General features: G+C 42.9%; 1 long non-coding RNA gene across 1 annotated transcript; it reads right to left on the bottom strand.

The window, feature by feature from the left end:
* Positions 1-1,517: 1,517 nt before the first annotated feature.
* On the bottom strand, positions 1,518-14,135 carry LOC137677036 (uncharacterized). The gene is made up of 3 exons (XR_011050209.1): positions 14,071-14,135; positions 13,283-13,518; positions 1,518-1,788 (listed from the first exon to the last, which is right to left on the bottom strand). It is a non-coding gene; the product is annotated as an uncharacterized lncRNA (long non-coding RNA).
* Positions 14,136-15,155: the final 1,020 nt, after the last annotated feature.

Genomic DNA, 15,155 nt, shown 5'->3' with positions numbered 1-15,155 from the left:
CAACCTCCCTTCAGGTAGTTGTAGACTGCAATAAGGTCACCTCTGAGCCTCCTCTTCTCCAGGCTAAACAACCCCAGCTCCCTCAGCCGTTCCTCATAGGTCAGACCCTCCAGACCCTTCACCAGCTTGGTCGCCCTCCTTTGGACTCGCTCCAACACCTCAACACCTTTCTTGAAGTGCGGGACCCAGAACTGGACACAGGATTCAAGGTGCGGCCTCACCAGTGCTGAGTAGAGAGGGACGATCACTTCCCTAGACCGGCTGGCTACACTATTCCTAATAGAGGCCAGGATGCCATTGGCCTTCTTGGCCACCTGGGCACACTGCTGGCTCATGTTTAGCCGGCTGTCGATCAGCACCCCCAGGTCTCTTTCCGCCGGGCCGCTTTCTAACCACTCTTCCCCCAGCCTGTAGGAGCAGCAAGGATTTCTACTTTCCCACCTGCATGTATATCTGCCTGGAGTGGAGAGAGATTCTGTGTCTGCCAAGAGATTTTTGTGCCCCCTTCCCAGCATTTCTTCTAGCTATAGGATCGTAGCTGGGTTGAACATTGCCTGATGGATGTCGTTCACTATATGGTGATGTTTCAGGTGCTTCTTTTGAGGCCAGTGCCTTAGATGCACTCTCTTCAGTAACGTACAGTTAAAAAATGTCTCCTAATGCATTATTAATTACCAAACAGAGTAACTTCAAACTGAGCTAGATGAAACTGAGGACGCTTTGCCTTTCAGATCACCACTGAATGTAAACTTGGAAACACACAATACAGCTAAAGAAACTGAGGCGGTTTTGTATGCCTGCAGATCTGTACCTGCAGATCTTCATCTAGAAGTGTTCAGGTCTTCTTACCTCACCTCAAAAAGAAAAAAGATTTTACAGTATTGAAACAGTTTAAGAGGAGGAGAACGAAACTAGCTTAATGATATGGGAAGTATTTAATAAGAAGACAAAGATTATAATTCACAAAGATCACAGCTGTTTTGTTCAGGTAGGCAAAAGCAAAAAGCTCAGCACCAAGAAGATAGGTCAAGTGTTACTTCCTTGCACGATAAGAGTTCGATGGCAGTGAATGGAAATACAGTTTAACACAGACAATTAATATCTAAAATTACTGCAAAAAGCCATCACTGAATTTGACAGAGACTCACATCACTTAATGGACATCACTCGGTTGTCATTCATTTCACTGGATTAAGGAAACTGAAGCATATACATCTTGTTTGTAGGTATGCAAGTCAAACTATACAGAGCGACTGAGCACTTAATGAGATGGTTAAGCTACAAATTGCATATTTAAGTGTCTAGGTATTTTGAGAAGTCCAATTTTAACTTACTTTGTTCCCTGCAATAAAAACAAGTGTATTTCACGAAGCTACGGGACAACGTGCATACTGCAATTCAATTAGAACCAAACTTTCCCTCTTGAAGACTGTTGCCAACGTACTGCTTGCAAAAGGACTAGATATACAATAACCACATGCACACTGCGAATAGTCCACAATTTGAATTCAACAGCATTTGTGTTAAATAATTTGGTGGCTTTATTTTAAATAAAGTTCACCTGCTTTTGGTCTGGTTGGTTGTTACTGTGTTTTTAAGATGTGAATCTTAACCACAGGAGGAGTCTCTAGTAAATTCATCTGTGATGCTCCTGAAAAATTCATTTGTGAGCTGGAACCATGTATCTTTGATTTCAGCAGGCTGGATGCCATGAATGAAGTAGAAGCTCTGCATGGTGACTGTGCTGCAGACCATGAAGGAACAGGATGAACCACTGAATCCAGCAATCTGTTAAGATACACAATTTAAAACTGAAAATAAACAAATGAATGAAAAAATCATGCTGAGTTCAAGAAATCTGAGATGAGATGATACACAACAAAAACGTTCAATGAACAAGAAATATGGGTCGATCCCCACTGTTCGGTGATGTATCAGCTCCATGAACAAGTTACAGGCATTTTCTTTTTTTTAATTATTCCTTTGCATTTCATACCTAATTTCCCAAATCACTGCCTCTGAGGCAAGAGTAATCCATTAGTATGTTGCAAAAGTGATGTGATTCTCATGCTAGAAGAAAATTCATCTCCATTTCAATGCTGTGACCACTTCAAATTCTCCACTTAGCTGTGTCCCGAACTTGACCATTTCTTTAACATTTCTTCAAACAGAACACTGCAACACAGAAAGTATATACACACCTATATGAGAAGCAACACCTTTTGAAATATTCATTCTGTAGATCTACTATACCAGGAACATTTTTGTGAAAAATAGTGGCCCAACCAATGTCTCGTGCAACTCTGCATCAGGGCGAGGATGTGTTATGACTGGTGGTTCTGCAGCTCTAGGACTAGAATTGAAAGGAAAATGGAACTGACTTTCTGAACTGGCCTTCCCCTGAAGTCAAAACACAGCAGAATTCAAGGTTATTTGACAACAGAACCTGCAGGCAAATCATCAAACTACTACCCTCTTTTCCGCTCTTTATAATCCTGCCTGGTTTTATGTAAAAAAGGCAGAAACTGGGCAGGAAGCGGTAAAAGACTGCTGTTTGATCGCACAATCGAGTCTATCAAAATCCAGATGCCAAAAGCTTGATAGTAATCAGAGTTTTAGTTTCAGCTAGCTTAAGTCCTGGAAACACATGTATCATAATGTAAATATATGCATCTACATAAATAAGATTATCATAGCAAAAGTAATCTCTCTCCAAATCTTACTTATCACAGAATCACAGAATGTTAGGGATTGGAAGGGACCTCGAAAGATCATCTAGTCCAATCCCCCTGCCGGAGCAGGATTGCCTAGACCATATCACACAGGAACACGTCCAGGTGGGTTTTGAATGTCTCCAGAGAAGGAGACTCCACAACCTCTCTGGGCAGCCTGTTCCAGTGTTCGGTCACCCTCACTGTAAAGAAGTTTTTCCTCATATTTATGCAGAACCTCCTGTGTTCCAGCTTGCACCCATTGCCCCTTGTCCTGTCAAGGGATGTCACTGAGAAGAGCCTGGCTCCATCCTCTTGACACTTGCCCTTTACATATTTATAAACATTAATGAGGTCACCCCTCAGTCTGGTCACCCCTCAGTCTCCTCTTCTCTAAGCTAAAGAGACCCAGCTCCCTCAGCCTCTCCTCATAAGGGAGATGTTCCACCCCCTTAATTATCTTCGTGGCTCTGCGCTGGACTCTCTCTAGCAGTTCCCTGTCCTTCTTGAACTGAGGGGCCCAGAACTGGACACAATACTCCAGATGCGGCCTCACCAGGGCAGAGTAGAGGGGGAGGAGAACCTCTCTTGACCTGCTAACCACACCCCTTCTAATACACCCCAGGATGCCATTGGCCTTCTTGGCCACAAGGGCACACTGCTGGCTCATGGTCATCCTGCTGTCCACTAGGACCCCCAGGTCCCTTTCCCCTACACTGCTCTCCAACAGGTCTGTCCCCAACTTGTACTGGTACATGGGGTTGTTCTTGCCCAGATGCAGGACTCTACACTTGCCCTTGTTATATTTCATTAAGTTTCTCCCTGCCCAACTCTCCAGGCTGTCCAGGTCCCTCTGAATGGCTGCGCAGCCTTCCCGTGTGTCAGCCACTCCTCCCAGTTTTGTGTCATCAGCGAACTTGCTGACAGCGCACTCTAATCCCTCATCCAAGTCATTAATGAATATATTGAATAGAACTGGTCCCAGAACCGACCCTTGCGGGACTCCGCTAGACACAGACCTCCAACTGGACTCTGTCCCATTGACCACCACTCTCTGGCTTCTTTCCTTCAGCCAGTTCACAATCCACCTCACTACCCGATCATCCAGACCACACTTCCTCAGTTTAGCTGCGAGGATGCTGTGGGAGACCGTGTCAAACGCTTTACTGAAATCAAGATAGACCACATCCACAGCTTTACCATCATCTATCCACCGGGTAACATCCTCATAAAAGGCTATCAAGTTGGTTGAGCATGACTTCCCATTGATGAAGCCATGCTGAGTGCCCCTAATGATCCCCCTATCCTTGATGTGCCTAGAGACAGCACCAAGAACAAGTTGCTCCATCACTTTTCTGGGGATGGAGGTGAGGCTGACCAGTCTATAGTTACCCGGGTCCTCCTTCTTGCCCTTTTTGAAGACTGGAGTGACATTCGCTTTCCTCCAGTCCTCAGGCACCTCTCCCGTTGCCCACGACTTAGCAAAGATGATGGAGAGTGGCCTAGCAATGACTTCCGCCAGCTCCCTCAGCACCCGCGGGTGCATCCCATCAGGGCCCATGGATTTATGGACGTCCAGATTGCTTAATTGGTCCCTGACCCAGCCCTCATCAACCAAGACAGATTCCTCCTCTATCCTGACTTCTTCTGAGGCCTCAGGGGTCCGGGGCTCCTCAGGACAGCCTCCAACAGTATAGACAGAGGCAAAGAAGGCATTCAGTAACTCCGCCTTCTTTTTATCCTCTGTCTCCAGGACCCCCACCTCATTCATCAGTGGGCCTACATTGCCTCTAGTGTTGGCTTTACCTGCAATGTATTTGAAGAAGCCCTTTCTGTTGTCCTTGACCTCTCTTGCAAGGTTTAATTCCAAGGAGGCCTTAGCTTTCCTAGTTACCTCCCTACATCCTCTGACAACAGACTTATATTCCTCCCAAGTGGCCAGCCCCTCCTTCCATGATCTGTACACCCTCTTCTTCCACTTGAGTTTGCCCAGCAGTTCCCTGTTCAACCATGCAGGTCTCCTGGTACCCTTCCTTGACTTCCTACCTGTTGGGATGCTCTGATCTTGAGCTCGGAAGAAGCAGTCCTTGAATGCTAACCAACTATCTTGGGCCCCCTTACCTTCTAGTACCCTTTCCCATGGGATTTCCCCTAGCAATTGCTTGAAAAGGCCAAAGTTGGCCCTCCTGAAGTTCAGGGTTGTGATTCTGCTAGCTATTCTGTTCCTGCCACATGAGATCCTGAACTCTACCATCTCATGGTCACTACAACCAAGGCTGCCCTCAACCTTCACCTCTTCAACCTTGTTAGTGAGGATAAGATCCATCAGCGCTCCTCTCCTAGTTGGCTCATCCACCATTTGCATCAGAAAGTTATCATCAACGCACTGGAGGAACCTCCTGGACTGGGGATGGCTGGCTGAGTAGGCCTCCCAGCAAATATCAGGGTAGTTGAAATCCCCCACGACAACCATGCCCTGTAATTGCGAGACTGCTCTCAGCTGCTTGTAGAAGGCCTCATCACCCTCCTCATCCTGATCCGGTGGCCTGTAATAGACACCCACAACAGTATCATCCCTGCCAGCCAATACTTATGCGGTATTGAGTCTTAAATGTTACATATTTTATGTGCAAAAAAGCCAAAGCAAGTTTTATTCAGGTGTACTGAAGCCAGGAAAGTGAATAGAGTGTAGCAATATAGGAATCAGAGAGTTAAAGTTTAAATGTAGGCTTTAAGCAAAAACTTAGAGAATTTAGTATTAACAAGCGGAGGTAATAATTCACTAAGGAACAGGACGCTATGACATGGCCTAGGACGCTATGACATGAAGTAGGAACAGAGAAAGCTGAAAAATGCTAACATATATATAAAAAGGGAAGATAAGAAAAAGGATGAGCCAAGAAATCAAGTATTCTTGCCAAGACACTAGGAATCCTTGCCAGGTACATAGGGAAACCATCCAAATTAAGGAAAGTTCAAGAGTTTGTGAAGATGATGATGAAAGGACACTGGGTTCATGAAGCTGAAGAACGGAACGACCCCTCAAAATCTCCCCGAATTGAAGACCACGCCTATAACTCCGCCTTAACTCCGCCTGCTATGAATATTATAATTAAATGTTGCAATAATATGAATACGCATGAAAAGATGTTGTAATCTCTTATGCAAATTGTATAAATAGTCCGATTTCCACGGACTGCTTTGGAACTCTTTTGTCCGGCACGAGCCCGGGGTTCCCCAACGTTGCCTAAAATAAATACCTCGCTGCTTAAAGACTAAACTTTGTCTCTGAGCAGTTTCATAGAGCCTTTTGGGGCATAATTTCGGCATCATTTCTGGCGAGCCAGCCAGGAGGCTCCCGCTCCGCTGTGCTGTAATCCGGGGGGCCTGGGGACACTTGTGGGGCCCCCCCGACTGATCTTCTGTCGACAAAGTCTCCCCAACCCCTTGGCTTCACACGCCGGTGGACAAGGACCTTCTGCTACATTCAGAGGTATTTATATTTTTTTCTTGTTTAAACTCATGAGGTAAAGAAAAGGTGGGGACCGGACGTGGTTGCCCGGGGAAGCAGGAGGGGACGCCCTCTGCATTAGTCCCCTAAGGGGGTTAGAGTCCCCCATCTAAGCAGGTTAGAGTCCTGCGAACTGTGGGTTAGAGTCCCACCTCAGCAGGTTAGAGTCCTGCGAACCGTGGGTTAGAGTCCCACCACTGCAGTGTAAAAGGCGCTTTGCTCTGTGTTGTCATTATTTGTATTTGCTTTTCCGTATTTGATTTAAGACAAAGGGTCTTTAGGACCCAGGAAAGCCTTGTTTTTTTTTTACTGAGGAATCTTTGGAATGAGGTAGAGATAACGATTGTAGAATCCAGTCTCTATATGTTTAAAATTTTATATGGGAAGTAGCAGCTGCTGTTGTTAACTTTGTAATCTCTATACCTTTGTTGGTCTCCCCGAGGTTTTGGCGGGGGGGCGAGTGAATGTTCAGAGGAAAATTTGTTTATGGTAACTTGACTTTGTATCTGAATTTGTGTGATTGTGTGAGTGAGACGTACAAATACGTACGAAGCAAGTGCAGAGTCTGGATCCGTGGTTCTGTTATCCCGTGAGGGAAACAGCCGGAGAAGGACAAAGTGATTGATAAATGTGGGAACCTGGAAAACTGTGTTTATAGTAATTGTTAATTGTTGTTTGTCGGGGGGTGTGTGTGTGTGTGTGTGTAAGTGTTCAGGCCCCAGTCCCTGCCTTTGTGTTTTATAAATTTTAAATGGGAAAATCTAATCCCGTATTGTTTGTGTTTTATGTGATTCCTGTGTAATTCAGCTCGCTTTCGCTTCCTTGTTTGCTGTGTGTCGTCTTGTAATATGTTTATAAAGTTTTGTATGAGGAGAGATTGCAATAAGAGTGAATAATATCTTACCAGCTATCATACTCACAGACAGGTATTCATAACATCTTAACTGCATTTCCTGTAAAAGGTGTATTTTATAGTTCGCAGAGACATCCGACAGTTGACAACTTCTGTTATTTTTAAGAAGGGAAAGAAAATGGGATGAAGTGGGTTATGCAGATATGTTCTTTACTCTCTGGAATCACCCAGAGTAAAGGGTGACAAAAGGAATGTGGAATTAATTTAGCACCCCAGGACCCTATGGTCCTGGTGATTAGGGAAAAAAAAAAAAAAAGAAAAAAAAAGGGGAAAAAAAAGGAAAAAAAAAAAAAAAGAAAAAAAAGGGAGGTTAAAAGGATGTTGTTTGGCTTGTAGCATTGTACAAAAGTGTTTAAAGGTTGGTGCACAGAATGAAAGATCGGAGGAGGGGATAGAGAAGGAGATGCTGCGGGGAATTATCGGGATGATCCTGAAAAGGTTGCTAAAGGATTTGAACTAATTGCGAAAACCCAGGATCCTGACTGGGAGGATGCGGATGCAATGTTGGATGTGGTGTTTGTGAAAGCGGTCAGAACCCAGGTGCAGGCTCTGATTCTGGCTGGAATTCTGCCGGGAACAGTGGATCTCTGTTTTTGGGACAATCGGCAGATGATATTAGGAGAAGCTACAGAAAGTGCAAGGAATGGATGCGAGAGATTTAGAGAGGTTGCTGGAGACTGCATGGCAGGCGTATAGAAATAGGGAGACTCAGAGGGAGAGTGAGGGCACAGCGGCTGCCGGTGCTGCAGCGGCTGCTCTGCGCACCGCAGGGGCCAGAGACCCTCTGGAACTTACCGGGGAATAACACTAACGCCGTGAGACGAAGTGCAAATGCCCCACCGAGGGGAAATACACCCCTCCCGAAAAGATCAATGTGTGTATTATAAACAGATGGCGCATTGGAAAAAGGCTTGTCTCAAACTGAAATCAGTAATGATTACTGACACAGGAGCTAACTGACTGGAATGAGGGGAATCTTCCCTAGCAGAACCCTTGGTAAAAATGCAGCTAGGGAAAGGAGAGAAAAACTGTAGAATTTCTAGTAGATACAGGTGCCACATTTTCAGTATTGAATCAGACCTTATTGCCAATAAGCAAACAAAATGTTAACATTGTGGAAGCAGCTGGGCAGGTTGAGAAAGCTTTCCTTTGAAACCATTAGAACTCAAAATTGGGTAAAGTGTAGTAATTCATAAATTTCTCTACCTGCCTGATGCTCGTAGACCACTTTTGGGAAGAGATTTATTAGAAAATTTAGGAGCTGTAATAAAATTCAACAAAGACAAACTTGAATTCCAGATAAATGAAGAACAACTGATCACGGCTTTAAGCTTGGCGATCAGTTGTGTAGAACCAAAACCTGAAAGTCATAATATCGAGCGAATCATGGGCGAAATATACCCATTGGTATGGGCTACTGACGTACCTGGGAAATCAAAACAGGCAACACCTATCACTATTGAACTTATACCTGGAGCAAGATCAGTGGTGAGAAAACAATACCCACTGAGGTTAGAAGATAGAAAAGGAATCGAACCAATAATTCACAAATTTTTAGAATTAGGGTTATTAATAGAGTGCGAATCAGACTGTAATACACCAGTCTTGCCACTTAAGAAACCAAATGGGACTTACAGGCTAGTTCAACATTTAAGAGCTGTGAATGCAATAGCAAAAACACTACATCCAGTGGTAGCCAACCCTTATACACTCCTAACTAAATTAAGAGACAATTTAATTTGGTTTACAGTGTTAGATCTAAAAGATGCATTCTTCTGCCTTCCCTTAGCCCCAGAAAGCCAAAAGATTTTTGCCTTCAAATGGGAATCTGTGAACAAAGGGAGAAAGACTCAATTAACCTGGACAGTGTTACCTCAGGGCTATAAAAATAGTCCAGCAATTTTTGGGAACCAATTAGCCAAGGAATTAGAACAATGGGAAAGGCCACAGGGAGATGGTACTCTTCTACAATACGTAGATGATCTACTAATAGCAACTGAGACGGAAGAAGAGTGTATTAGATGGACTATTTCTCTGTTAAATTTCCTGGGTCTAAGCGGATATCGAGTTTCTCAACAGAAGGTGCAACTGGTGCAAAAAGAAATCGTATACCTGGGATATGAAATTTCCAGAGGACAACGATCCTTAGGAACAGCAAGAAAAGAAGCCATCTGCCAAATGCATAGACCAGAAACGGTGAGAGATCTTCGAGCCTTCCTGGGGATGACAGGTTGGTGCCGATTATGGATCTATCAATATGGAATACTCGCCAAACCATTGTATGATTTATTAAAAGAAATTAAGAGTATCCTAGTCTGGACTCCCGAAGCAGAGGGAGCTTTTAGGAGACTGAAACAAGAACTCATGAGAGCCCCGGCTTTGGGCCTGCCAGATGTAACAAAACCATTTTGGCTGTTCTCTCATGAACGACAAGGGATGGCTTTAGGAGTTCTAGCACAACAATTGGGACCACACAAAAGAGCCATGGCCTATTTCTCCAAACAGTTGGATGAAGTAAGCAAAGGATGGCCCAGCTGTCTAAAAGCAGTGGCCGCGGTAATCACAAACATAGAAGAGGCCAGAAAACTGATGTTGGGCCAGAAAATGACTGTGTTAGTGTCCCACACTGTATCCGCAGTACTAGAACAAAAGGGAGGCCATTGGTTGTCACCTTCTAGATTCCTAAAATACCAAGCAATCTTGGTTGAGTCAGACGATATAACCATTCAAGTCATTAACATTGTGAATCCAGCCTCATTTCTAGAGGGAAGAGTGTCAGCAGAACCAATCGAGCACGACTGCCTGGAAACTATCGAAGCGGTCTACTCCAGCCGCCCGGACCTCAAAGAAGAGCCATTTGAAGGTGCGGACAACTGGTTCTCCAACGGCAGCAGCTTCGTGAAGCAAGGAGTAAGGATGGCAGGCTATGCGGTGACCACAACGGAGGAGGTAATTGAATCAAATCCTTTACCCGCAGGGACCTCAACCCAAAAGGCAGAACTGATCGCTCTTACCCGAGCCTTGGAACTGGCAGAGGGCATACGAATTAATATTTGGACAGATTCTAAGTATGCCTTCTCAGTCGTACACGCTCATGGAGCAATTTGGAAAGACAGAGGACTGCTAACTGCTCAAGGGAAAACTGTCAAGCATGCAGAAGAAATTCTACAATTGTTAGAAGCAGTCCAACTCCCTGCACAAGTGGCCATAATGCATTGCAAGGGACACCTGAAAGATAACACTGTTCCGGAAATAGGAAATAGGAAAGCGGATGCAGAGGCTAAATTAGCTGCTGTAAGGACCGAAGAAGTGAATATAACAGCTTTAGTACCAGGGGAGCTAGGCACTAATTTTCAACCAGACTATCAGGAATCAGATCATAGGTGGATTCAAAGGAACAGAGGCAAATTGTTAGACAATGGATGGGGTCAATTAGAAACGGGACAGCTAATAATACCAGGGAAATTAATTTGGCAATTTGTAAAAACGGAACATGAAAAGGCTCATTGGAGTTTGGATCCACTTTATCAATATTTGCAAGCTAGAATAGCAGGACCAAAATTATTCACTACCGTGAAGCAAATCACATCACAATGCGAACGATGCCTGAAGAATAATCCAAATACCAGAATCAAAATACACCAAGGAGCAATAAATCGAGGCAAATTTCCAGGTGAAGTATGGCAAATTGACTTCTCTGAACTCCCAAGAAAAGGAGGGTATCGATATTTGTTAGTACTAACTGACACATTTTCTGGGTGGCCTGAAGCATTCCCCTGCAGGACAAATAAAGAGAGAGAGGTAACTAAAGTTTTGTTAAATGAAATCACACCACGGTTTGGAATACCAAAAAGTATCTCTTCAGATAGAGGTTCACATTTTTGTGCAAAGGTTGTGAGAGCAATAAGCAAAGCATTGCAGATTAAATGGCAGTTGCATACACCCTACAGGCCACAAGCCAGTGGGCAAGTAGAAAAGATGAATCATCTTATCAAACAACAAATTGCTAAAATATGCCAAGAAACCAGTTTACAATGGTATCAAGCTTTGCCTATTGCTCTGATTAGATTGAGGGTCAAACCTCGATCACAAGAAAAGTTGAGCCCGTTTGAAATCCTGTATGGTAGACCTTATGCTATGCAAATTGTAAATAGCGATGCTATAGACCAAATAGGTAATCAATATATATATGATTATATAATTGCAGTAGGAAAACATTTTTATAAAAATGCCACAGCAGTAATGGAACATCAGCCCAAACAACCTAACTGTAAACTACATCCGTTTAATCCCGGTGATTGGGTGTATGTTAAGAATCTTTTAGGAAAACCCCTGCAAGAAAAGTGGGAGGGACCCTTCCAAGTGCTGCTGACCACCTTCACCGCGATTCGGATCAAGGAGCGGCCTACATGGATTCACTATTCTCGAGCCAAGAAAGCTCCAGAAAATAAGCAAGAAGACCCGACATCATGAATCCAGCTCCCTCTCAAACCCTTTCAGCGCTGATCATCGGACTTTTGATAAGTATTGTATTATCCCAAGACCCTATTCCAGGAGGACTGTGGTCTAGTGCACGCGCACTACCAACCTCTGCCCCTCACCCAGAATTTGAGATTTAGAAATACATAATTCAACTTTTATAGGGCCTCAGGTGATAAGACAATCGAACGAATTAAAACTGCTGTTAGATCCCACATATTCTCTGAAGAAAGTGCAGATAAACATTCAGACAGACATTACACATTTACAGAAAGATTGTCAACCGTTCATACAGCAAAGCCTCAGAGGCTGGAACGCTTGGTTCATAAAAATTGCTGATTATACCGGAGATATTAGCAAAGAAATTGCACTTGCTATCCAGTGCATTCAGACGCAACAATGGGTACAATCAGTGGCAGCAGGAATATTGAGAGAAGGAATGTCAAGCATATTACCTCAAGAAATAAGAGAGATAATACTAAAAGATAGCTCCACTACACAATTTGAAAAAGACCACCAAGCCTGGTGGCAACTAGTAAACTTTACTTATGAACCACAACACGAACACATTGAGGCTTATATCCTTACTATCAACACTGCAGAAGAAAGGGCTAAATTTCCTATTCTAACATTAGGAGCTATACATCAGAACGTCATTGTGAAACCTATAGACCATAACGTATGGGCAAATTATAACAATATTAAGAACAAGTGGCAGTCAGTTAGTACAGAAACATATATCCCTAAAGGACAATTAGGTTATATCTGCGAAAATGCCATTATAGAAGCTGAAGATTTATGCTTAGATGCTGAAGACAGCGCATGTACCTTTGAAATGCTTCCACACAATAGAGCCCGGTCACAAGTATTTTATATAGGGAATGGATGCGCTTGTATTAGAACCGCTTGCAAAGATGTTATCATAGATAATTGTCACGAAACGACTAATGATACTAACCTTTGTGTATGTAACTTCACTACAATTATAAGCTGTGACTTTAACTATACCGCTCCTATAACTACCCAGCAATTAATCGAAGCTGGATATACTTTATATCATGAGATACCAAAGCTACAGATAGGTATGGATACTAAGCTTCTCAAGGCAATGCTCGTGCATCCTGAAGTGGAGAAGTTAGTTCAGGAGGTGAATCAAACAGCTCAATGTATGCTTTGGCAATACTATGCTAACATATATATAAAAAGGGAAGATAAGAAAAAGGATGAGCCAAGAAATCAAGTATTCTTGCCAAGACACTAGGAATCCTTGCCAGGTACATAGGGAAACCATCCAAATTAAGGAAAGTTCAAGAGTTTGTGAAGATGATGATGAAAGGACACTGGGTTCATGAAGCTGAAGAACGGAACGACCCCTCAAAATCTCCCCGAATTGAAGACCACGCCTATAACTCTGCCTTAACTCCACCTGCTATGAATATTATAATTAAATGTTGCAATAATATGAATATGCATGAAAAGATGTTGTAATCTCTTATGCAAATTGTATAAATAGTCCGATTTCCACGGACTGCTTTGGAACTCTTTTGTCCGGCACGAGCCCGGGGTTCCCCAACGTTGCCTAAAATAAATACCTCGCTGCTTAAAGACTAAACTTTGTCTCTGAGCAGTTTCATAGAGCCTTTTGGGGCATAATTTCGGCATCAGTACCTTCCCTCCAAAACACTGACATAAGTCACGTGGATTCTTGTCTCGCTCTCCAAATATGTAGCTCAGGATGACACTTTGTTAAAAGGCTGCTTACGGATCACATTGTGAGAAACTGGGTTTCTGCTCATTTCCTCTCGGTACTTCTCGAACTTTGCACAATACATTACCGATGAAAGTAAGCACATTTCCTGCATTGACTTGGTTTGTTCCTGTTGATAAAGGCTTTGGTCTCGAGACTGTAAAGCAAGAGGGGAAAAAAAAAAAAAAAAAATCAACCTTGTGTAATCGAAGCGATTACACTTAGTTAGTCGTCCATTATATCGTATTCCCCCCAAAATTAACTTCTCTTAAGACCGATGAAGCCAAATGGTAAAGTTTGGCTCTCTCTACAGCCAGCTTCCTTTGAACTCTAGGAAGGATCTTGCCACAGTGGTCTAATACAGAGCTTCTGGCAGCTGCTCTCTCTCAAGTGAGGACCTCGAGCATTCTGATGGACGAAGTTAACTAATTACAAGAACTTCACTGCACAGACTTAATCTGTGCTGTTTCTAATTAGTGAATAAATTTCCTCTACAGCAAAACACATCACTGCACAGAGCAGCAGCAAGTTCTACCCATCAGCACATGCCAATTTCAGCCCTTTGTTTTAGCCAAGTGGAAGAAAGACTAGAATAACAGCAGAACTAACAACTAGAAGTCAAAACCACTCTGGCACTTCACAGAACCGTATTCTGACACACTCGTCATCACCTGCAATTTTCAAATGCCTTACAAAATAGCAAGCTTACCTTTCCTTTTCCTGAAACACCACTGTCTGAGATGACTGAATATACAGGACAACTGCAAATTACCTTGGACAAAACAATGTGAATATTAAAAGGAGTTAAAAAAAAAAAAGCCACCCATGCACACTTTCTGGCTGGATGTAAGTTTTCAAATGCAAGACCTAAAACAGAACCGATGAAGTTAGAGAATCATGGCACTACAGTAGCTAAAGCTCTGTCGAGAGGTGTTATCTGTAGGCACCCCTCTCTAGGAACTATGAGAACTTCTTAGTGATTAACAATCTTCTTTCAAACCACAGCTCTTCCCAGCTCCTCCTCTAATCTTGCCAGAGACTAATGGGTGCAATATCCCACAGTTCCTTCAGCAAGCACAGTCAACAGCAAAAGGGGAAAATAGGCATTAACTAATATAATGTCTTTTCAAATACAGCATTCACTCAACCTGTCTACCATGCAACACATGGGTGTGTGTATTGTGGACCGCTAGCAGCTCTACAATTAAGAATAAGCACCAAGCAAAAAACAACAAAAAAAACACAACAGCCGCTGAACAAAAAAAACACCTCCAAAAAAATGATCATACCACATCCTACCCAAATTTCCTAAACTCTCAAAGCGCTAAAATGAACTGGCATGAAGCAACACCTTCTCATATGGTTTCATAGGATACATGCTGTTCACCTAATCTGGGAAGAGACAAGCTTTCTCTTAACGGTTCTAGGAAACGATACAAATAAATATCAAGGCTCTCTAAAAAAATATACAAGTTAAAAAAAAATTGTATTTCTTTACTAAAAAGAAAAATGCTGAAATTTGCTCTGAAGCATGCACAGTCCATTCTATTTTATCAAGTAACTCTTGAAATAACAGACACGTGCAGAGTAGATAAGAAAAATCAAAACCATCTCTTTGACAACCTACCATGAAGCTTAAGCAAAGAATCTTACTTTTATTATAGAACGAATAGTCACTAAAAACAATTTCAAAAAAGAAGTTGTCCTGAACGGGACTTCCACCATTCCAAAAGACAGTTTCACCAGATAAAGTACTAAAACTCCATAAAGCTGTCAGAGATTAATTTTACCAGC

The sequence above is a fragment of the Nyctibius grandis genome, assembly GCF_013368605.1.
Source record: "Nyctibius grandis isolate bNycGra1 chromosome 34 unlocalized genomic scaffold, bNycGra1.pri SUPER_34_unloc_1, whole genome shotgun sequence".
NCBI classification, from domain to species: domain Eukaryota; kingdom Metazoa; phylum Chordata; class Aves; order Nyctibiiformes; family Nyctibiidae; genus Nyctibius; species Nyctibius grandis.
Note: the sequence above shows the minus strand (reverse complement) of the source record. Positions and strands in the feature narration are given on the sequence as shown.